The sequence below is a fragment of the Mauremys reevesii genome, linkage group 2, assembly GCF_016161935.1.
Source record: "Mauremys reevesii isolate NIE-2019 linkage group 2, ASM1616193v1, whole genome shotgun sequence".
NCBI lineage: Eukaryota > Metazoa > Chordata > Testudines > Geoemydidae > Mauremys > Mauremys reevesii.
Window position 1 is genome coordinate 178323270 of NC_052624.1, and position 23174 is coordinate 178346443.

Below are 23174 nucleotides of genomic sequence, written 5' to 3' on the forward strand. Positions count from 1 at the left end.
GGAGGGAATTTGTGGGTGGAAATTTAAAGAATGCTGTCTCCTCCCCCACCTCCACCAGTTCAACTTCTGGAAAAAAAACATTTGTCTGGGATATTGCCATCTCTTCTATTTTTAGTTCATAGGGCATGGAGATTTCTGAATAGAAAAATTGAGCAGTTTTCATATGGTACCAAATTACATGTCTGAAACGCAACAGTATTAGCTCAACCATGTAACTGGAGTGTTCACTAAAATACAATGGTCAATAGTAAGAAGACATTGGTCAGCAGATACCGCAGCTTTCCTCTGTATTTAGAATAGCAAACAGCTGCGTGGAAGGTATTTCGTGTTCCACCATCACTCTTTGGTAACTTGAAAAATGCTAACTTTTTGATGGTATCCACGGTGTCTGCTATGGTGGGCTTTATTTCCAGCTGCATGCACTAATTTAACATGAGGAATGATTGGCTACCACATGGCTCTAAGCCAGTTAGGAACATTTTCTCTTTGTTCTTCTCACTGGGATTCAAAGACGATACATGGAGAAGCAAAGACATATAAAACCAATACACATTGAGAGAGTTATCAGTTAAGAACTTCACTTGGTAACTTACGTAGCCATCCTCCAAAGTGGAAGATGAACAAATACAGGTGTGGGAAAAGGATTCTGTGATGTACGTGGCTAACAAAGCCTGATTGCAAAGGTTGGGGAGCCATTGGTCAGGGAGACAGAGACACATACTATTGCAACACTCACTCCATTTGCTTAGAAGCCACGCTGCTGTTTCCTGCGTGAAAGGTCAGAGTACATGAGCCCTAGAGGCACACATTAGGATTACATACACTACAATACCCTTGCATATAGTGAATAGTCAAATTAATCTGGCGTGATTCTTTGCTCATAGGGAAATTTTGTTAGTAATTTCACTTCAGCCAAATACCTCTAGAACACCCCGGTATTATAGAAATAAGACTAGGATTTACCATATTAAAAGGTAGTAAGTTGTAGAATACAATGGTAGTATATTACCTAGGTCAGGCTTATTTAGAAATAAAATCAGCAGAGAGCCATGCCCAATGCATAGATTATCCCCGCACAAGAGGTCACACAAGGTGAGAGTGCTGTAAAATATTCTCAGCCACTCACCTCACCATGGCCCCTTTAGCAAATATAAATAATTCCTTGTATTTTCAGCAGTCCAGCACAGGAGCCACACCACAGTATGGGGATATGCATCAAGACATCCATCTAACCTAAAATCCACACTATTACTACAACAGCTGCAGTTCTTCCTTCAACAACAGAGTCACTACTTTTGAAGGGAATCAGCAGCGGTAGATATTGTGATAGATGCAGGCCAGTTGGGAACAGCAGAGTAGTAGAAGGGAGAGATACTGACCACTAGATAAGCAGTTTTCTGTTTTCTGAATGACCGGAGCAGGGGCTGCGCCAGGCTAATGAGAACACCTGACTCCAATTAACCTGCTAAGAGTCAGGTGAGGCTGTTAACCACCTGACTCTAATTAAGGCCCCTCTGATACTATAAAAGGGCTCACTCCTGTCAGGCTAAAGGGAGCCAGAGAAAAGGAAGTTCATGTAAAGCAAACTGCTGGAGAACTGAGAAGTACAAGTGTTATCAGACATCAGGTGGAAGGTCTGGTGGTTAGGACAAAGAAGGTGTTGGGAGGAGGCAGGTACTTTAAAATAATAATGTTAAAGAATCATTGGTAAAGGCTGGAGTCAGTGTCTTGGAAAAGCCAGGAGGCCTAATTCTTTTCCCAACCTGCCCAAACACCCAACAACAGGAGAGAAATTTCTCTATAAAGACTAAAAAATAAGAATAAAGAACACAGAACCACTGGGACTACACCCAAAGGGTCATATAAACCCTTGAAAAGGAACTATTAGTTTATATATGTGGGGGAGGGGCAGGATGACTGACCTTTTCCAGCAGCAGCCTGCTTGCAGTCAATCCCGGTTCCCTCACTCTTCCTCCAAGTGCAGCCTCTGGAGTTAATAGGCTTACCTGGCCACCTTAAGTCCCCTTCCAGTCCTGTATGGGGTGGACACCTCATCACACTTCCCCACAGCCCTCAAGCCTCCCCTTACAACTCTGCAGCACTGACATAGCAGAACCTGAATAGGAGCAGGGGAAGGCCTGCAGTCCACAGTGACCTCCCTTCAGGTCCTCAACATTTCCTCTCAGAAATCTATGTGGGAATTAATGTTGCTCCAAACACAGAGCTGCTCAGGGTTGTGCAGCTTCTTGCAACACTATGCAAAATTATCAGTTTGCAAATTTCCATAAAACCTTACACTGATTGCTCTGGGAGGATTCCCCTGAGTAGTTGTGGGGCAGCAGGACTCTATTCCTTAACTTCTCACAGCAAGGCAGTGGGAGAGCCTGTAGCGACTCAGAGGTAGCTTTGTCTTGTGGGGGAACTGGCTCAACAATGGGAACCTAAGTAATGTGGCCTTTGGCAGGAAGGAGCCAGGTGGTTGTTGGAGTGAATCTAGGGGGAATACTATAGCATAGCTGGCTGTTACCCTTTAGCTCTGCTTCTTCCCACACCCATCTTTGGGGCAGGGGTATCACTGCCTCCTTACCCCTCAGTGCTTCCTGGGGGCTGGAAACCAGCAAGGGGAGCAGAGAAGTTGCTTGCTGGCAGATGCACAGACAGATTTATTGCAGCATAAGTCCTCCTGCTTTCCAGAGCCCAGAGGAGTGTGTGGCCTTCAGCCTGGACTCTACAAATGCATCAGTGGCCTACATGTGAGTGTCACGGGAGATGGCACTTGCCATCTGTGCAAACAGCTTCTTCTCTGCTGCTGGGGCAGGGAAAGAGAGAGTCCAGGTGCAGTCTGGCTCCTCCGTTGCTCTGAGGAAGCTTTGGGATCAGGACCAGAGATCTCTGGATCCTCAGGCTGTGCAGGCTTGGAGGCATGTTGCTCCTACCCAGTCCATGGTACCCTGATGTGCTCCCCGACAAGGGCAGTGTCAACGGGCAGCTCTGCAAGGGGACCCTCGTGCTGCTCTATGACCATATGTACTGAATGCCTCCCTGGCAGCTAGTGCAGAAAGAGGATGGGAGGCTACTACTGCTACCACCTGAGGCATTTGTTCAGTTCAGTTCAAGTTGTAGAATTAGGTGCTTAGAGATTGAACCGGATACTTCATGCTGCTAAAAGTGACCTATTCCATTTAGACACCCCCTGCCTTAAATTATACAAAGATTGTTTAAAGTTTAGAGCAATAGTAAAGAGACACATTTTAAACACTTCATTGGGCAGGAAAAAGCCCTCAATATTTATTTCCTATATATTTATTTCCAATGAACTAGCTGCCAAACTCCTTTTTCTCAGCGCTGTTGCCAGCCATCTTAGCAAGTTTCCTCTTATCTCTCTTCTCGCTGTGACTTTAGCAGCTCTGCAGATGTCCCAGCTTTGCTCTTTAACGTACATTCGTCACTTGTTTGAATGGAGCTACATGTACCATTGAGTTGCCTCATGGAAACATCTCAGTCTCTGTCTATGGGGACAGGCACCAGCAACCAATTCCCCAAGCCAACATCCCCTTTGTAATCAGATGGGAACTTAACCTGGGTTGTCTGGGGTGCAGGGTTTGGCCCATGGTGACTGCAGGCACTGCACCTGCTGCACAGCCACACTGACTCCTCTAGCCCATCACCACTCGTCTCTTTCGCATTCTGCTAGGTGGCCGATGATCCGGGGGAACAGAAACCCTTTGTCAGAGAAGGAAAATCTCATCAGTAAAACACTCTGCCAATGGCTCCCAGAGGTCTTCCCCATGAAACCCAACTGTGCACCCCTAAGATTCCTACAGGGGAGCTCTCTGCTCATTCTGGCCTCTGACAGTAGGAATGTAGGGGACGGGGTCACTGCAGATGGTCCTTTCTCCAGCTCCTTTAACGGGAGGAGGTTTGGCTAGGTGATGTAAGGCACAGGTCTGAGAGTCAAGGCTTCTGGGTTCTGTGGCTCTGGAAGGGTGTGTGGTCTAGTGGGTGGTGCTGGATTGGTACTGGGATTGGCTTCTCCTTCTGTCAGTGAAGCTGTGTGTGACCCTGCATCCAGTCATTTTCCTCTGAGCCCCAGATAACAGGGATAATAGTGACCAATCTTGGAAGGCTGGGAGGGTTCATGAATTAGTGTCTCCTCATCTCTAGAACCTTCCACCCAAGCCTCTCAAAAGGTATTAGGTTTAGACAAACCTTCTCTCCAAAGCTAACTTCTTGTGCATCTCCACTGGCCAGTGGAATTGCACACACAGGGTACAGTCCAGCCCACAAGGTTCTGTCTTGGTAAGAGATCACCCATTCAGATGAGGCCTATTCCTGCAGACCTCACTCACACAGAACTGCCACTGACAGCTGTCACAACAGTGAATAAGATCGGCAGTATCTAGCCCTGGTATCACAAATTTCAGCCCCAAACAAATACACCTTCTCCAGGGTACAGCCACAGCAGGGGCTGCAAACGATTTCAGATCCCTGCAACATGCAGAGAAAGGACCAGTTCCTCAGTGCAGAACACCATGGTCCAGACCACAGGGGCAGCAGGCTAGTTTCTGCCATCAGGACAGACATTAGTGACAAAACACAAGCCTTGTTAGTCAGAGCTCTGTGCATTGGAGGGGTTTTGCAACCCCCATGCCTTTATGTGGAGCAGCCATTTCAAAGAGACTGCTTCCCAAATGGGTCAGAAAATTCTCCAACAGGCCACCAGCCTTGGCTGACACTGACCTGAGGAAGCTCCTGCAAGATCCTCAGTTTTCTGCTCCAGGCCAGGATGCGGAAGTGCTGGCTGGTTGTTGTTCAAGTTGGATGTTAATTTATGGACTGTTGCACTGGAGTGTGGTCCAAGCACAGGACTTAGAACCAGAACAGAGTTGAAATAAGAGCCCTTTCTAGGTCTAGGAGAACTCTTCACTGTTCCATCTCGGCTCCTTTTTAACAGAGGGAGGGACAGATTTCTTTGAGAGTGTATCAAGGCTCTTCCTACTGACAAAACCCCAGATCATGTTCTGCTGACTTTCCCAGTTTCCCCTCCTGACCATCCAAACTGAAGCTACTGACATGATCTTCCTCTCCTGGTGCTATCTTCCCCAAGTCTGGCTCTGGCTGCCCTTTCTCCTTCTCACCTGAAAAGCTCCCTATGCAAACATCCCCCTGTGCCAACATCTCCACTTCAGTCATCCCCTCCTCCCCTCCCACTCCCATCTTACTGCCACTTCTTCCCACAGCATCTCCTGCTACCGGGAAGGGCCCAGCAACCTCAGCTCAGGCTCCCCTTTCTATTCATTCCATCCGTCAGAGCCTGTAGGTCTCCTACACTCCTAGAGTGACCACTTTAGCTTGAGTGAGAGGAGCTTGTGCTGCAGGTGCCTGGTTCAATCCCCAGCAATGCTCGGGGTGTGGTCATGGTTTTACTTACTTGTCATTGTAGGTTGTTTAGCCCATTCCTGGTCACGTGTGGTACATCTGCTGCTGTCCACCTCTGTGATGTTGTTCCCTCATCCACACAAGGACATGACATATCTAGGTCAATCCATCAACTCCTATCTGGTCTTCACCTCCACGATGGATGGAGAGCCCTACACCGTGACCACAGAAAGACAGGGTGGGGTTCTTCAGGGGAATCTGCTGGAGCTCCAGTCTCCCCTGCTCCACCCCACACCCCCATGCTAAGGGTTATCAAAAGATATTCCTCATCTTGGATAAACAAAGCAGCTAAGATGAGGTCACTGTGGATGGATTTACTGAGAAGACTGGTTCTAAGAGAAGAGGAGATTGCTTCTCTGCTCAAGTGAGATTCCCATAGGAAAAGTATCTGATGGTTAGGGTGGGGTAATACAAGCCCTGAGCCTCTGGAATGGCAGGAAATCAGGACTCTAGGAATTAAGGGGCATCTCTGCCCCGCTGGAGGGAGCAGAGATGGAGAGCAGAAAGGGCACTGATGAAATTGTATGAGAGACAGTGACCTCTACCTGTGAAGGTGACTGCAGTGTCTTGCAGGCAATAGAGTCCAGGATCCTTATACATCTCCTTTGGGGATGCTTTTCCTAGGACTAAAATCAACACAGCAAAATGAGAACAACATCGGAGTCCGAGGGCTGGGATCCAGGAATAAGGGATGTTCTAAGCAAGGCTATGTACCAGAAACCTGATCTTTGTCCCAAGAGCAGCAATCACCCAGATGAATGAGTGGTTCCTAGTTCTGTGAGGGGAGTAGGGTTTTCTATCTAAGCATTGCTGAGAGCCTGCTCTTCTTGGTTTGACAGGATGAGGTCATTGATCCCCAAGCTGGGCCAGCTGCAGGCTGCATTGATTTAGGAGGCAGGAACAGATCCCTGAGCCTGGAAGACAGAGAGGGGAGAAAGCGCCTGTTCATTTCCTGTTCGGAGACCCCATAGAAGAAGGGCACAGAGGGGAGGGGAGAATGAAGGGCAGGAAGTGAAGCTGCCCCTGTGGAATCCAGTCCAGTGGAATCCAGTCCAGTTCCCAGATCTACCACATGTTTGTAGGTGTGACCTCGGAGAGGTCACTTCATCACCTTCATTCCTTGTCTGTAAAATGGGGGTAATAGTTTCCTCCCCTGCAGGGGGTGAAGGGAACACAGTCCCATTGTTGGCGAGGGGCTCAGACACTCTGGGGGTGGATTGTGCCAGGGTGAGGGATGGGACCCAGAGTTTGCTCCCTACAGCCAAGGGAGGAGGATGGGATCAAAAGGTCAAGGAAGGAGGATGGGGCAGGAACTGCTGCCATAGACGGGGCTTAGGGATTTGTCAGTGCCAAGGGCTTGGTACCTCCCTTCAACAAACAGTTTCCCTACTGAAAAGACTGGCCCCTGCTGTCATTGGCAGTCTCCATACTATTTGAAGTCCTTCCTAGGGTTCTCGAGGTGCCCCCTTAGTTCTTGAATGTGGTGGATTCGTTGAACCAGGTCACTAGCCGCTGAATTCGGAGAGGCCATGAGTCATGGGGAATGAAATCGGGGGGAAATCTATAGTTAGCACACACAAAAAAAAGGTATTGTTCGTTTTGTGGTTTGCAAATTCTGAGTAGCGTAGGCAGGGCTGGCCCACAACATTTTGGCACCTGAGGCAGGGAGCTCAAATGACGCCCTGTGAGGGTTTGTGCCTCTGGTTACCAGGTAATGCGGCCTAGTGGCCAGAGTCCATAGAGTCGCCTCGGGTTGCAGGGCAATGCGGCCTAGTGGCCAGAGTCCATAGAGTTGCCCCTGGTTGCAGGGCAGGGCGGCCTAGTGGCCAGAGGCTCTCCCACTCCCCCGGGTCCCAGCCTCCAGCCCTAACTGCGGCATAGGACCTTGCCTCTGGATCAGCTCGGGGGTCCCACCAAAACATGCTGAGTCTTGCCAGGGGCAAGGTACCAGTCCGTCACACACACATACACACACCCCGGGTCGCTTCCTACCGGCTTGAGCGTTGAGGTCTCCCACGAGTCCCTAGGTTCCCTGTGGGCTTCCGGGTCAGCTGCCTCCCTGGGTTCCTCCTGTAGTATGGCTTCGAGCTGGCCTGGAGAGGCTTCAGTCCCCGGCGCCTCCACAGCCGGTGGCTGGTCCTCCGCAGGAGCTTCCCGGTCAGGTGCTTCCCCTGCACCTGATTGAGTCCAGATTGAGCTGGGCTCCCTCCTTTTATACTCCCAGAGCACTTGGAGCATGCCCAATACGAACAGGGTGAGACTTTCACCATCAGTGCTACCGGCCCGACGCTCCTGGGGCTGGTGTGGGGCGGTGCTGCCCCGTCATACACCCGCCCCCTTAAGAAGGATCCTCCAGGTTGGTCCACCTCCTCTCCCCCCTCACTCTGTCTAGCGTGGGCCTTACCCGGGCGACGAAACACGTGGAAGTCATAGGGTTGGAGGGAGAGGTACCATTGCATAATCTGGGGGGTTGTGTCCTTCATACTATGCATCCACCGTAGGGGGACATGGTCTGTGATCAACCTGAAGTTATTCCCCAGCAGATAATAACATAGGGCATCAATGGCCCATCTCACCGCCAGGGCATCTTTTTCTATTGTGGAATAATGTTCCTGGGGCAACAGTTTACAACTTAGATACAGTATTGGGTGTTCGTCCCTGCCTAATTCCTGGGAGAGTACGGCCCCCAAGCCTACCTCCGAGGCATCTGTTTGAAGTATAAATTCTTTTGAGAAGTCTGGGTATCGCAGGACTGGTTCTTGCATAAGTCATTCTTTCAGAGTTTCGAAGGCTTCCTTGCACTGTTCCGACCACTGCACTTGTCGAGGCTGCGAGTTCTTTGTCAGGTCCGATAGGGGGGCGGCTATAGATGCAAAATCTGGCCGAAAAATGGCACACCTGCTTCTTCGTCTTGGGGACAGGTACGTCTGAGGTTTGCACTTTGCTGATATGGGGCTTCAGTTTCCCCCCCACACCGTATATTCAAGATAGGTTACCTCTTCTTGCCCGAGGTGGTACTTTGCCGGGTTAGCTGTGAGGCTGGCTGTTCTGAGGGCCTGCAACACCTCAGCCAGATGGCGTAGGTGGTCCTCCCAGTTGTTGCTATAGACTACGATGTCATCTATATACGCCGCCGCATACTGGTCATGGGATTGTAAGACCTTATTCATCAGCTGCTGGAATGTAGCAGCGGTTCTGTGTACCCTGAATGGCATGATTATAAATTGGAAGAGGCCGAAAGGCATTGGGAAGGCCATCTTCTCCCGGGAGTTTGGTGTGAGGGGGATCTGCCAGTATCCCTTGGTTAGGTCTATGGTTGACAAGTACCTCACTCCCCTGAGCCATTCCAGCAGTTCATCCACCTGCGGCATCGGGTATGTGTCGAAGCGGGAGATGGTGTTGACTTTTTGGACTTCTGCCATCAGTGCTACCGGCCCAATGCTGCTGGGGCTGGTGTGGGGCGGTGCTGCCCCATCACATGCCCCCATGCCCCCTTGCTTGGGCCAAAACTTTGAAAGGTCTCAATTCTGCCTTCCTCCTGTTCTACTCCTCTCATGCTCTGCTACCTACCCCAATAAAGGAGAACTAACAACTTAAAATGCCTTGTTCAAAAATTTTAAGTAACACTTAACTTTCAAATGCCTGAACAGCAAATGTAACTTTTCTTGCCTAGCATAGTAAACACTGGCATTTTTATCTGTTTGAATAATCAAAGTGGTGCTTTCTGTGCCTTCTTGGTTGCAAAGATTTGAATTGCTTCCTGAAGGTCCACAGTCTGGGCCAGGTCATGCACTATTGAGATGGTTGCAAGGCCGACCAGCCTCTCCTGTGTCATTGTGGAGCGTAGATGTGTTTTTATTAACTTCAGCTTGGAGAAGGTGCATTCTCTACTGGCAACCGTTACAGGAAGTGTTAGAAGTATGTGCAGACCAACAAAAGCATTTGGAAAGAGGGTGGTCATCTTATTTGTGCACATATATTCCAGAACAGCCTTTGGAGTTAATCCTGCTGAAATGCATCTTGAAAGGGCTTTCAGTTCATCACCTAAATCACTCGCATCAATATCGCGCATGTCATCATGTGCCAATACTGTCTCTAGTGCCCTGCATTGCTGGTGTAGGTCTTCTTCAGGTATAGTGAGGAGTTTTGGAATATCATACAACATCCCAAATATACTGCTGTGTTCCTTGAGCTGCATGAAACGTTCTTCAACTGACTGTATTGCACAATCTAGCACCTGGTTAAAGAATTCAAATTTGAATTGTTGTTTTGGGTCTCTTATGGGATTATCCCATGCCTCGTAATCAAAATGTTGTCTTCTTTGGTGACTCTTGTATTCTTGAATGGGTGGGAAAATAGCTTCAGTATGAAGTTCCTCTGCCAACTTCTGTGCACTCTTCAGAACGTTTTGAAATCCCTCATCTGACCGGTAAGACTGTAGGTATGACTTTGCTTTGTCCAGTTGTTCCATTGCCCCAGATATATCAAGGTCAACACCTTGGAGTCTCTTCCTTACATTTATTTCAAACAGTATGTCATGCCCAGATGTTGCTTCAAAATTTGCCACCAATGAGTTGAGGTGTATGTTTCTGGTGATTCCGTTTCCCTCTGCCACTGTTCTCCCATGAACAGTTCCTGTCATAGCATTATCCTCCATAATGGCAACTATGGCATCATCTATCTTCCCAATTTGGCATTTAATAGGCTTTATCACCTCCACTCGACTTTCCCATCGTGTGGCACTCAGTGGTTTCAGTGTCAGAGAGGATGTTCCCAGATGTTGCTTCAAAATTTGCCATCGATGAGTTGATGCAGAGAAAAATACATAGATGCTTTGAATTCCATTAAAAAAATTCAGCAGCCTCACTAGAAGCTGATGCTGCATCACTGACCACCAAGTTCAATGAATGAGAACTGCATGGGACAAAAAAGCTCGAGGGTTTAACTCTTGGATCCGTGTCTGCACTCCTCTGTTCTTTCCTCTCATGTTGGCACCATTATTGTAGCCCTGACCTCTCATGTCAGCTATTGCAATTCCCGTCTCTTCCAGCTTTTTAAGAAGCACATTTGTCATACCAGCTCCTGTAGTATCATCAATGTCAATACATTCTAGAAAATGCTCTCTGACAGTCACCATTGCACAGACATTTTCACTAGGTTCTGTTGTTGTTACAAAACGCACCATTTGTTCCGTATGGCTGATGTCAAGTGTGCAGTCCAGAATAACAGAGTAATATCTTTCAGACTTCAGATCTGCCACAATCTTCCATTTGACTTTTGTTGCCAGTATCTGTATGATCTCATTTTTAATTGTTTGTCCAAGATAGTGGTGTGTGTACATTTCTTGGGTGGTGACTCTTCTTAGATGCTCCTGGAGTACAGCATCAAACTCAGCCATCAGCCCCACAATTTTAAGGAAGTTTCCATTGTTTGGCACAGACAGATGATTTGAAGTGCCAGACAGTGCTAGGTTTTGGGTAACAAGCATTCTCACAATGGCAATGAGCCTTTTCAGAACATTTTGCCAGTAAAGAGACTCTGATGCAATCCTCTCTTGATGCTGATCATCTATGGTGGCCTTTAACCTTCGTCTCTTCTCAAGCTCTTTCCACCTGTGGAATGCTCTCTGATGATTTGCTGTGTTCTCATGGCATGCCAGATTTCTAGCCAGATTTTTCTGGTCCTTTGTTCCTGTAGAACCCAATGTGGCTGGAACATTAGACTGGAAGAGTTTGCAACAAAAACAGTATGCAGCATTCTGGGTTTTTGAGTACATAATCCATGGCCTCTCCACTTTGTCACCATTGGGGATTTCACACCAGTAATGTGTTGGATGGAAGCTTCTATTTTCATTGTCTTTGGGGAACATGAAGTTTTTCACTTGCTGTGGCACATGCAGTACAAGGAAGTCCCTCAGGCCACTGCTCAAGTGGGTCCACAGTCCTGGATCATCTAGACTTAAGGAACTAAACTCAGCAGCAGCTGTTTCTTGTGCCTCCACCACACTCTTCTCTGATCTACACTTTTCTTCAGGAATGTGCATGGTTACATCCATTTGAGATGGAGATATGGATGTGCAGTGGCTGCCAGGTCACCTGTTCTCTAACTGGAAGATCAGGCATCTTCTCACCATTCACATCCTCACTGGGGCTGGAAGGCTTACCGTGAACATTTGTGTCTATGTATCTCAGGAGAGCTCCTTCCTGCTTAGATAGAAAAGCTTCCTTTGCTTTCTTTCTTTTTCTGAATGCTGCCCCAGAGAGGCGTTTTCTTCTTTCACTCATGACTGCTGTTCTGTGCCAGCTATAGTGGCTCTCAACACTCAATTGAAGGGGACAAATAAGCAGGCAGGTGAGGGAAGATATCAGCATCTTAAGGGCCTAACTGGCTCCTACTACTTCAGTTGACTGCCTGTTCTCCTCAAGTGGGTTCAGGGAAGCACCAGGAAACAGGAAGCTCCCTGAAAAGCTGGTGTTAATCAATCCAGGCTCCTGGGGGTGTTAGAGAGGTACGTAAGAGGCTCCTCCTCCTCTCTCTCCCTGCAGCTCCTGCTTCTTTCTGTTATTCCCTCTCACCTTTTCTCCTGCCTGTTATATCTCTTGTGCACTCCTTCCTCCAGCACAGCACTCTACCATCTCTGTGCATCTAGAGCAGAGAGAATACATATGCACCAGCAGCAGACACAATTTTCTACAATCTGGGTCCTAGTGGCGGCCCCCCCACAGTCTGGCACCTGAGGCGGCCGCTTCAGTTCGCCTCATGGTAAGGCCAGCCCTGAGCGTAGGAGGGTGGACCAATTCTCTTGGTTATAGTTAAGAAAAACTACATAAATATTGGTCAGTACTTGGTTCACACTTGCCATCTGGCCATTCGTCTGCAGGTAGTATGCCCAGGAGGCATCGGTGTGACTGTTCAGTAGCCAGGCAGTTTATCACCAGAAACAAGAAATGAAACGGGGCCCTTTATCTGAGGTTATGCGGTTAGGAAGATGACATCTGTTTCTAGGAGCTGATCTGTCCTCTTAGCCAAAGGTACATGGTCACAGCGGATGAAACCTACCATCTTGCTCAATTGATCTATGGTAGTCTACACAGAGGTGCATATTCCCACCTTTCTTCTTTTCAAAGAGGACGGGGCCTCTGTGGGAAACGCTGAGTGACAAATAAACCCTTTGGATGGGTTTTCTTGACTATACGCAGGGAAAGCCACTAGTTCTGTTTTGGACACTGCATAAATTCGGCCCCAGGTTGTAGGTCAATAGGGCAGTCATAGTCTTGGTGCAGAGGCAAAGTGTCCTCATTTTTTTCAAACATATTCACATAAACCTGGTATTTATCAGGAATGCGAGGTATCAGACCCAAGAATGGTTCACTGCAGCCAGTTGCTGTGAGCTCCGGTACATACAGGGATGGACTCACCACTGTCTGGGAATGGGCCTCTGGGCCCAGGAACTCGATGCTGTTGCTATGGAGACAGGCCTGTTGATAGCGCTTGGAGGGAAAGCTGGTCTTCTGGGTTTGCCAGAGAACATGGGGGTCCTGTCATGCTAACCAGGTGAGCCCACAGAAATGTGGGGAACATATCACAGCGAATGTCAGCATTTCTTTGTGTACCTGGGTTACCACTTCCAGGGCCATCATCTCCTGGGTTACCAGCCCAAAGGAAAAGAGGGTCCTGTCAATCGTTTCCACAACAGCCGATGTGATTTCTGCTGGACGAGGATTTGCAGACCTTGGGCTGTCTTGAAATTTATGATATTGTCTGCAGCCCCAGAATCAATAAGTGCCCACTGCAGTGGCACCTGTCGTGTTTCTCTGGGGATGCACAACTGAACTGAAACCTGGAGATACAGAGAGGGCCCAGGTGGACCCAGCTGGATCCCCGTGAAAACTTGGGCTTGTTCATTTCCCGATACTTTCCTGGCTGGGGTCCATGCCAGGTATTCAGTGAGTGCTGCTCTGGCTTGCCGCAGTAGAAGAACAGGTTATTGCCTGACTTCACTCCCTCTCCTCAGTGGTCAAGCATCGCTGGGCCATGTTGACCTGCATGGGTTCAGGGGATGAACTCAAGGGTGCTAGCACAGAGCCTGTGCGAATTGTCTGTGTAATACCCTCTTCTCTTTTCCTCCCTCCACTCGTGATAACAGTTCTCAATGGGCATGGCCGCTAGATCAATGAAGCTGTGCAGGCCCAAGAAGGCCTCTAGCCAGGCTAGCTCCTCCTTGACCTCTTCACTGAGTGCCCAGCAGAAATGATAAAACTGGGCCACTGGTTCCATTCAGCATTGGCCACAAACCATCAGAAGTACATAGTATAAGAGGCGGCTGGCCTCCATGCCTGCTAGAATTTTGGCAGGAAAGCTTTAGTCAATCACATAAGAAGGTTCTCCCGTCTGTTAGTGCAGGCTATTCTGCCTAAGTAGAGGTGAGGCCAAATCTCGCACCTCACTGGTCAATCCCTCCTTGGCCTGATTGGTGGAGTGAGTCCAGGGGCAGAGGCTGGTTAAGGAAACCCCTGAATTTTCAGTCATCTCCACTGAATCACTCCACTAGGGGCACCGCAGGGCCAGGCTCAGATAGCAAGGCCATCATTCATACCTGGTGTGATGTGTCCCCTTTTGCGTATGGGACACTTTTATGTGTGGAGGGCCTTCTTTTCTGCAAAAATTTGCACCACTTGGTGTCAGGTGCTGCCACCGATAATTAGGCCTAGTGGTTGAAGCGTAGGTCACAGTTAGGCATAGGGTTGGGCCTGGGCGAAGGATGGTGAGGGAATCGAGATCCGGGGTCAAAACCAAGATCACAGTCCATAGACAAACCAGAATCAGAACCGTAGCCAGAGTCCAGGTGCAGCCAGAGATCGAAGCCAGGTGGTCAGAGTCCAAAGGAAAGCCAAGTCGATATTAAGCCACATTCCAGATACAGGCAGAAGGTTGAAGCCAGGTAATCAGAGTCCAAGGGTTTGGGGGAGGATCAGGAGGAGGAGGCAAGGCTGGAGTGGGTTGTTGGTGGGGCTGGAGAGAGGCTAGAGGAGGGCAAGGATAATACTGAGCAAGAGTTTGTAGCCAACATCTAGAGCTTAGGGTCATGCCAAGGTCAGTAGCCAGAGACCAGAGCTGAGGATCAAGCCAGAGTCAATAGCCAGGAACTGGAGGGCAGAACGGTACACGGAGGCATGAACCAGGATCAAGGTGGGGACTGTCTCAGCAGAAGGGCATGGATCTTCTTTGTTCCCTAGATGATTTCCTGGTACTCCCAGGCACTCTCCACCTGGAGCCTTGCAGATCTGGGATCGTGAATCCTAACCTGGGGACTCTCTTCCTAGGAATAAAAGAACAGCACAATGAAAAAATGTCTCTGTCCCTGGGCTGAGATCCAGGGCTGGGGAAGTTCCCACCCAGGCTTTGTGCCAGGGACCACATTTGCATCTCTAGCTCCTGTTCATTTCACACTCAGAGACCCCCTAGAAGGAGTGGAGAGTAAAGGGCGGAAAGTGAAGCTGTCCCTGGGGGAAGGCACTAGCCTGGGATCCAGTCCAGTTCCCAGATCTACACCCAGATTTGTGTGACCTGGGTCACAGCCCTTTCTGTGTCTTAGTCCCCACCTGTCAGATGGAAAGGATCCTTCCCTGCCCCAGGTGCTTGGAGGGAGTTTCGTTCCTGGCTGGGAGCGGTTCAGATACCATGTAGGTGGATTGGGCTCCAGGTGGTGGGATGCTCATATATTCACAATTTCATGGGTGACATGGGCCATGGGAACATCTGAGCAGTGACCACAGAGGAGGGGCTCCACATCAGGCCCCCTCTCCCAGACTGCAATGGTTATTGATGAGAAACCTTGGTTCTATGGATGTTCTCATTGTAATAAACCAAACCTGTTGTCCTGGGCTGGGCCCTGAGAGCCAGAAGCTCCCTAAACTGGCCTCTGGGCATGGGGCATGGACAGTAACCGGACAGACCGTGGCCCTGTGGAGTGGGGGTGGGGCTTGGTGGTGAGAAGGAGGTGGCATTCTAGCTCTGGCTCCCTGAAGTTGGGACTCCTCCTCTGATCCCTTGCATGGGGGGGATGGACTGAGGGGCAGGGAGGGGGACCTTTGCCCTCCCCCTGGGGAGAGGAAGTCCTTGCCCTAGCCCTTAGGAGTGGTAAAAGTGTGTGGGGAGGGGTCCTTCCCCACGCCTTGTGAGGGAGTGGGAGGCTCCAATGAGCAGCAGAAAAGGCCCAAGGCCTCAGTTCAATTCAGCTCCACACCCAGCAGTGGAGGGGGGACCATGTGCTGCCAATCCACAGCAGTCAGGGGCAGGCATGAGCCCAGAGCAGCTGGGAAGGAGCCTCCTCCCGTACCGCTCCGGGGGCCTGGAGCTCGGCCTGGGTGTGGCTCTCACTCAGGATACTGGGGAAGGGCCCTGCCACAGCAGCCCAAGGTCAGGGAGAGCTGCTGATGGGGTGCTTGGCCATTCCCCCTGCTGCAATGGCTGGAACACGTGTAGCCCAGTAAGCAATGTTAAAGGTGCCTCCAGTAATGTTCTCTCTGGAGTGCTGTTTTGTTTCAGTGAGACTTGAGTGAATCTTCTCATTTCTGAGCTCCGGGGGGGACATGGGCCCTGGCACTAACATGCAGGCCCTCTGTGTCTGGCCGGGTAGGGAGAGCACGACCTGGGAGCAGGAGCGAGGACACAGAGGGCAAGGCCAAGAAAAAGGAGGGTGAGGAGAACCTATGACCCAGCCAAAGGGGATTTGGGAGCAGAGGGAAAACCCCATCCCACCCACAAGGGAGAGGGCTTCTCAGTGCTGTGGACTCTACCTCCACTCCCACTAGCCCCTCTCCCTCCCCACCCCCATGTACAGTGAGACAGAGCAGTACCTGCAGCAGGGAGTCTGAGCTGCTGGACAGGCAAGTGCTGGGCGGGGGGGGTAGCTGTAAGATGTCCCAAGGGGCACAGTCCCTGCAGTGCCTTGGGTATCTGGCGCAAGCACCGGATGTAAAACAGCTGAGCCATCACTTTGTCAGTAACATCCTCCTGCTGCAAGGGAACAAGGATTAGTCAGAGATTTGGACACCCCTCAGTAACCCAGGGTACTAATGGCACCTGAGGCCACCAAAAGTTCCATCCAGCTGCTCCCCACATCAATCTTAAAAGAGACTAACTAGAGCAGTGGTTCCCAAACTGGGGTTCGCGAACCCCTGGGGGTTCACTGAACATTACAGGGGATTTGCCAGAAAAATTTCACTAATGGCGGCCAGAGGACCCCGGGCATTGGAGGCAGCAGGTGGGACCTGAGTGAGCAGGGGCCATGCTGCACGTGGGAGATGGTCCAAGCTAATTTGTCCCTCGCAGGGAACCCTTGTGATGGAAGTAAAGCTGTTTGTGATCAAAAACAGCTGGAAGCACATTGTAGCCAGTATAGCAATGTTAAGGTGCCTCAGTAATTGTCATTCTCTCTGGAGTGCTGTTTTGTTTCAGTGAGACTTGAGTGAATCTTCTCATTTTCTAGTTTGTTGGTTGTTAGCAGTCTGTGTTACCAGACCTGAGACTTTATCTTTCTCCAGTGGTTCCGGACTTCCAAGAGCTATGCAGAGCAAAGCAAGGGCACCCATCACACTGAGGAACTTTAAACTTAAGTCCCTGGAAATATTCATTTTTAGGAGGGGGGTCACGAGATTTCACAATTTTATTAAAGGGGTTCGTGGGCTGTTAAAGTTTGGGAACCACTGAACTAGAGGGTCAGACACTTGTTTGTTTATGTAGGCCCAGTTTCCATCCCTGAACCAGTAGCAATTGCACTGAATAATGCCTAAAAACCTACATTTTATTGTCAAATAGTCTAAGCCATTCCTCTTTGGTTCTTCTTGTTTTATAAGTTTCAGATCAACAAAAACTTCCCCTTGACAGTCGGTGCCCATGTGGTGCTGCAGGCAGAGGAGCCTGAGCAATAGCATTGTGACAGCTAAGGTAACTCAGCAACCCACCCATCACTCACTCACTCCAATAACCCTGATCTTAAGTCCTAATCCTGCCACCTGCCTTGGTCATCTCTCCCACTGAAACCTGCAGGTTCATTTGCTGACTCATTTTAACCAATGGGGTTGAATTATGCAAATCACCTGGAGAAAGTTAGCACTGACTGGCTGAATTAACTCTGGTGTCACAAAGCGCCTCTGCCTACAGCACCAATTTAATGGGCATGGTGTGGAAATCAGGCTTTTCTGGTGTTGCTGTTTTTTGAATCAATTTAATGTAGTCTTCAAAAATTATCATGTTACAGCCAGACAAAGAAATGTCATTGAACTGAGCATTAGGCCTCACTGCCCTCAGCCAACAGTGACCTGAGTCTCCTCCCTGTTAACTCAGTAAGAACCCCAAGCTCAGCCAATCAGTGTGGAGACTCTCAGAGGCTGGAAGCTGAGCAATTGAACAGATGGCCAAAAGACAGCATTAGTCACCATAGGAGATCATCCTGGGGGAGATCACCATCAGCACACAATTCCAGCCCCACCTCTTTGTAAGGGCCTCTTACAATGACAGCTAGAGCACAGCCCCACCCTCCTCAGGAAGAAAAGCAGCAGAGAGAAACAGAACAAGAAAAGAGAAGAGAAAAGACAAGAGGAAGGGAGGTAAAGGCAAGCAAAAAAGGACAAATTCCAAATGCCTCAGTGAATCATAGATTCCAAGGCCAGAAAGATCCACTCTGATCATCTAGTCTGACTTTCTGTATTACATGGGCCATAGAACTTCTCTCAAAATAATTTATTATTGAATTAGAGCAGTTTTTTTAGAAAAACATCCCATCTTGATTTAAAAAATGCCAGTTATAGAGGATCCATCACAACCCTGGGTAAATTGTTCCAAACCCTGTCAGTTAAAAATGTTTGCCTTATTTCTCATCTGAATTTGTCTAGCTTCAACTTGCAGCCATTGGATCTTCTTATACCTGTGTCTGCTAAAGTGAAGATCCCATTAGCAAATATTTGTTCCCCTATGCTCATCCTTCTCTTTCTTAAGCTAAATAGATTGAGCTCTTTGAGTCTATCATTATAAGGCATGTTTTCTAATCTTTTAATCATTCTTGTGGCTCTTCTCTGAATCCTTTCCAATTTATTGGCATCCGTCTCAAATTGTAGACACCAGTACTGGATACAATATTCCAGTAGTCATCACACCAGTACCAAATACACCGCTTTACTTCTATCTGAGATTCTGCTATGTATGCTGGGAGCTCATGGTCAGCTGATTAGCCAACATGACCCCAAATCTTTTTCAGGGTCACTGCTTCTCAGGATAGAGTCCCCCATCTTGTACATATAGCCTATATTTTTTGTTCCTAGAGGTATAACTTTACATTTGGACATACTAAAATGTATGTTGCTTGTGCTCAGCTTACCAAGCAGTCCAGATGGCTCTGTGTTAGTGACATGTCCTGTTTGTTATTTACCGCTCCCGCAATCTTTCTGTCATCTGCAGATTTTATCAGTGATGATTTTATATTGGCTTCCAAGTCACTGATCAAAATGTTAAATAGTGTAGGGCCAAGAACCAATCTCTGCAGGACCCTACTAGAAAGACACCCACTCAATAATGATTCCTCATTTACAATTACATTTTGAGACGTATTAGTTAACCAGTTATTATGGGGCAGATTCCTAGGTGGGACATTTTTCTGCCAACTTAACTTTTGTTTTCCGAGCCTAACACTCGGCTGGCAATGTTTGGATCAGACTGAACATGTTCCAACCCTCACTGAGAATCTTACCTTCTACACAGGGGATGTCTGCTTTCTACAAAATCAAGATGGAAAGGCGAAAACTCCCAAAGAAGCTCCTCCTTAGCACCCAGGTGCGTGCACACAAATCCTCTCTTAGTCCTCCAGGAGAGACCACAAAAAGGAGGCTTGTTGCAGCAAGGCTACAGGGGTCTCCAAGGTTCCTCCTGCCCTGTCCCCCTCTACTGCATGTCTGATGTCAAGGGAGCTGTGTGAGGTCACAGCCTCCTCACCACCTTTGCCCTATAGGCTGAGTTCCTGCCAAAGGCCCTTGTGAAGTCACTGCCACACCCACCTCTCCCTTGCATGACTGATATCTGCTCCTGGCCAGCCTGTTTAGATGTCTCAGCTGCTCCCTCAAATCACCCCACTTGCTCACTATTGGGCAACAAGCAGGCTAAACAGTAAAACAGCAGAGTCTGTTCCTCATCCCCTGAAGGGGCCCAGATCTCCTAATGTGACCTGTATTTCAAAGGCCATGACGTTTCACATACTTACCCCCATATTAAGCCCAACAGCTTGTGTTTCACTAAAACACACCTTCCCGAAAGACATCCAGTTGTGAGGTGATGACATTGGGAAACAGAGAATCCACCCCTTCCCTTGGTAATTTGTTCCAGTGGCTCTGGCTTCAGCTGACAGCCGTTGGTTCTTGTTATGTCTTTCGCGGCTAGATTGAAGAGCACTTTGGTACTCGTTATTTTCTCTCCATGTAGGTACTTCTACACTGTAATCAAGTCACCTCTCAGTCTCTTTCCATAGCTACATGAGATTGAGCTCCTTAAATATCTCACTTTTAGCCACATTCTCAAGCTCTCAAATGATCCTTATGGTTCTTTTATGCACCCCTCCAATTTTTCAACAGCCCTTTTAAAATGTGGACACCAAAACTGTACAGAGTATTCCAGTAGCACTCTCACCAGTGCTATATACAGAAGTGAAATTACATCCCTTCTCTTCCTCACTACACCCCTCTTTATACATCCAAGGATTGCACTAGCCCTTTTTGACACAGCATCACACTGGGAGCTCATGTGGAGTTCCTGGTATGCTATGACCCCAGATCATTTTCAGAGTCATTGCTTTCCAGAGTAGAGCTCTCTATTCAGTAGGTCTGGCCTATATTCTTTGTGCCTAGAATATGACAGTTCATTTGCTTTAAATGTGTTTTGTTTGAATGGGCTGCCATGTCCTCATCATTATTTACCATGATACCAATCTTTGTGCCAGCTGTAGATGTCACCAGCTGTGATTTGATATTGATTTCCGGATCATTGGTGAAAATGCTGAAGACAGTTAGTGGCTGAGAGCTTCTTCAGCCCCCAGGCACTGCACACCTGCTCCTTCTGCAGAATTGGTAAAAGGCAGCCAGCCTGACTCTCATTCGGGGTAAAAAAACATGCTTAATAGCAGTGTCAGTCATGGGGTTATGAACCACACGTGGGAGTCACCTGCTAACAAACTCATTGCACAGCTAGAGTGTCAACAGGCTCAGTTTTCTGTGTTGGTCTCAGACCTGGCCCCAGCCCTTTATATTCCTTACTTCTCTGTTCTAAGTTCAGGCATTAGAAGCTTTTCCTTTTTCTCCATTTCCCTTAGATCCACCTCGCTAGAGAGGAAGGATTTTCTGTTACCCAGCTGGCTCTAACACATGTGGATATTACAGAGATAAAGTAGAGGAGGTAATATCTTTTATTGGAATGACTTCTGTTGATGAGAGAGAGAAGCTTTCGAACCACTCAGAGCTCTTCTTCAGGTCTGGGAAAGGTAGTCCCAGCATCACAGCAAAATGCAAGATGGAACAGATGGCTTATCATATAGATGTGCTAACTACTTTATGCTAAACAATCTGCCACCTTGCATTTCACCTAGGATTACCTTTCCCAGACCTGAAGAAGAGCTCTGCGCAGCTTGAAAGCTTCTCTCTTTCATCAACAGAAGTCGTTCCAATAAAGCGATATTACCTCATCCACCTTGTGTCTCTAATATTCTGGGGCAGACACAGCTACATCAACACTGCATACATACGGATGTTGTCACAGACTGAAACCCTCTAGTGGACAGTCACCAGACTGCGTTAAATGGACCTAACCTCTGGATCCAACATCCAAGCCATGTGGGGTCTGTGCAGAGTCCAGCCACTTCTTCAAGCTCTGGGGCTCCCCGGCACAGACTTCTTATCTGGCTTCCTTCCTGGCAATGTAGGACGTCACAGTCCAACTGTCCTAGGCCCCAAAGAAAAGGTATCGCAAACTGCTTTTTAAAGTGTCGTGCTCTCTCCTATGCCAGGAACCCCAAGAGCCCCAGGACACTGACCAAAGCCCAATGGTTCTCAGGAATATTGATGGTTCAGAGAGGGGGTTGAGGTCAGGTATTTATTGTTTTGCACAGATGTGTGACTCTCTTGTGCTGTCCAAAAGTAAAGTGTGTGCTTTTAAGAAGTTCCTTTGCAAAGTCTGTGGTTCCTCACTTACTGGTTCTGTGATCCCAGAGAGGCTAAACTGGAAAGGGAAGTGAGGACAGGTGAAGGGGGAATCTGGGGAAATGTGCAAAGTGGCCACAGAGGCTTGGGAGGTCTCAGCACTGGCTTCGGGGCCAGTCCCCTAGCCCAGCCAGTTCCAGTTGTCCCCATCCCATCTCCTCAACTGATCTGTTTCTCTACCCCATCCTGGCCTCCTGTACTCTCTCCCCCAAGGCTCCTCATCCAATCTCAATGCACCTATATCTCCAGCCCCAGCTCCTTCTTTCAATCTCTCCAGCCAGTCCCAGTTCTCGTTCTGAACCCCCGCTTTTCATCAGATCTACCTCCCATTTCCCCTCACCCAGGGCTGGCTCCAGCGTTTTTGCTGCCCCAAGCAGCGGGGAAAAAAAAAGCTGCGATCAGCAGCACTTCAGCGGCAGCTCTACCACCACTGCTTCATTCTTCAACAGTGATTCAGTGGCAGGTCCTTCCCTCTGAGGGGGACTGAGAGACCCACTGCCGAATTGTGGCCGAAGAGCCGGACGTGACGCCCCTCTCCGTTGGCCACCCCAAGCACCTGCTTGCTGTGCTGGTGCCTGGAGCTGGCTCTGCCCTCACCTCCTTCCACCCACCCCACAGGTTCTCAGTCCCAGTCCCCTCTTTGGCTGCAAGTCTCCTGGCCCAGTCTCTGCCCTCATCTCATCTCCAAATGCCAGTTTTTCACCTCCTGCCAGCTTCCAGGATCCCTTAGCCCCTTTCTTTCAATCTACTCACCCCTGCCCCCTGTTCTCTGCATTTGAATCAGGTACTTACTCTTCCAGGCCCAGCTGGATGGAGGGGTGGGTCACTGAGAGCACAGGAGAGACAGGCTCTCTGCTCTCAGTTCAGATACCTGGTGTGACAGTGGTAGGCCAGATGTCAGCTCTTGCCCAGTCTACAGACATTAGCTAAGAATTGACAAACTCATAGTTGGAGACCAGACCAGGTCACCTGTATGTTAGTTTTGCTCAAAATAGGTATTAGTATTTTAAGAATATATTTAGTGTTTAGACTCTATGAAATGCTCATAAATTGCTGCATGGATTAATCTCACTGATAATGTCAGTATTCCATGCTATAAGAAAATAGGTAAGTTTTGCTTTATAACTTTAAAAATGTTTGCTCTGAACTTGTGAACCCGGGCAGGAGAATCGTCCTTCCCTCCCCCTCTCCCGCTCCCCATCCTCCCCCCGCCACCACTAGGTGGACTCTCAAAATCAGATAGGCCATCAAGAAACATTAGGAAGATTGTCCTGTAGGTTTGGAAGCTGAATGAAGGAAATAAAACAAAGCCATAGGAAAATTTTCCATCTTTTTGCCTGTTTGAACTCTGAAGAGCCAGAGGCTCTAAACTGAAGTCAGAGATACCCAGGGACAGCCTGGGTCTGCCCTGAAAGACACTTTGAATTGACAGATCTCTACAACTCTGTCACTCTTAGGATTTAGATGGTAACTCATTTGTGTGTATATGTTGGCTTG

General features: G+C 48.6%; 2 long non-coding RNA genes across 7 annotated transcripts; both read right to left on the reverse strand.

Moving 5' to 3' along the window:
- Positions 1-3272: 3272 nt before the first annotated feature.
- On the reverse strand, positions 3273-9036 carry LOC120396410. Of its 6 annotated transcripts, XR_005593109.1 has the most exons (5): positions 6154-9036; positions 5985-6065; positions 5432-5591; positions 4741-4943; positions 3273-3723 (listed from the first exon to the last, which is right to left on the reverse strand). It is a non-coding gene; the product is annotated as an uncharacterized LOC120396410 (long non-coding RNA). The 6 variants fall into 6 exon arrangements; XR_005593106.1 differs by having other exon boundaries at positions 5432-7000; positions 7432-9036; XR_005593107.1 differs by having other exon boundaries at positions 5432-6353; positions 6830-9036.
- A 3059-nt stretch (positions 9037-12095) lies between these two features.
- Positions 12096-19370, reverse strand: LOC120396411. Its single transcript, XR_005593110.1, has 3 exons — positions 19187-19370; positions 16299-16458; positions 12096-14758 (listed from the first exon to the last, which is right to left on the reverse strand). It is a non-coding gene; the product is annotated as an uncharacterized LOC120396411 (long non-coding RNA).
- Between the last annotated feature and the right edge of the window lie 3804 nt (positions 19371-23174).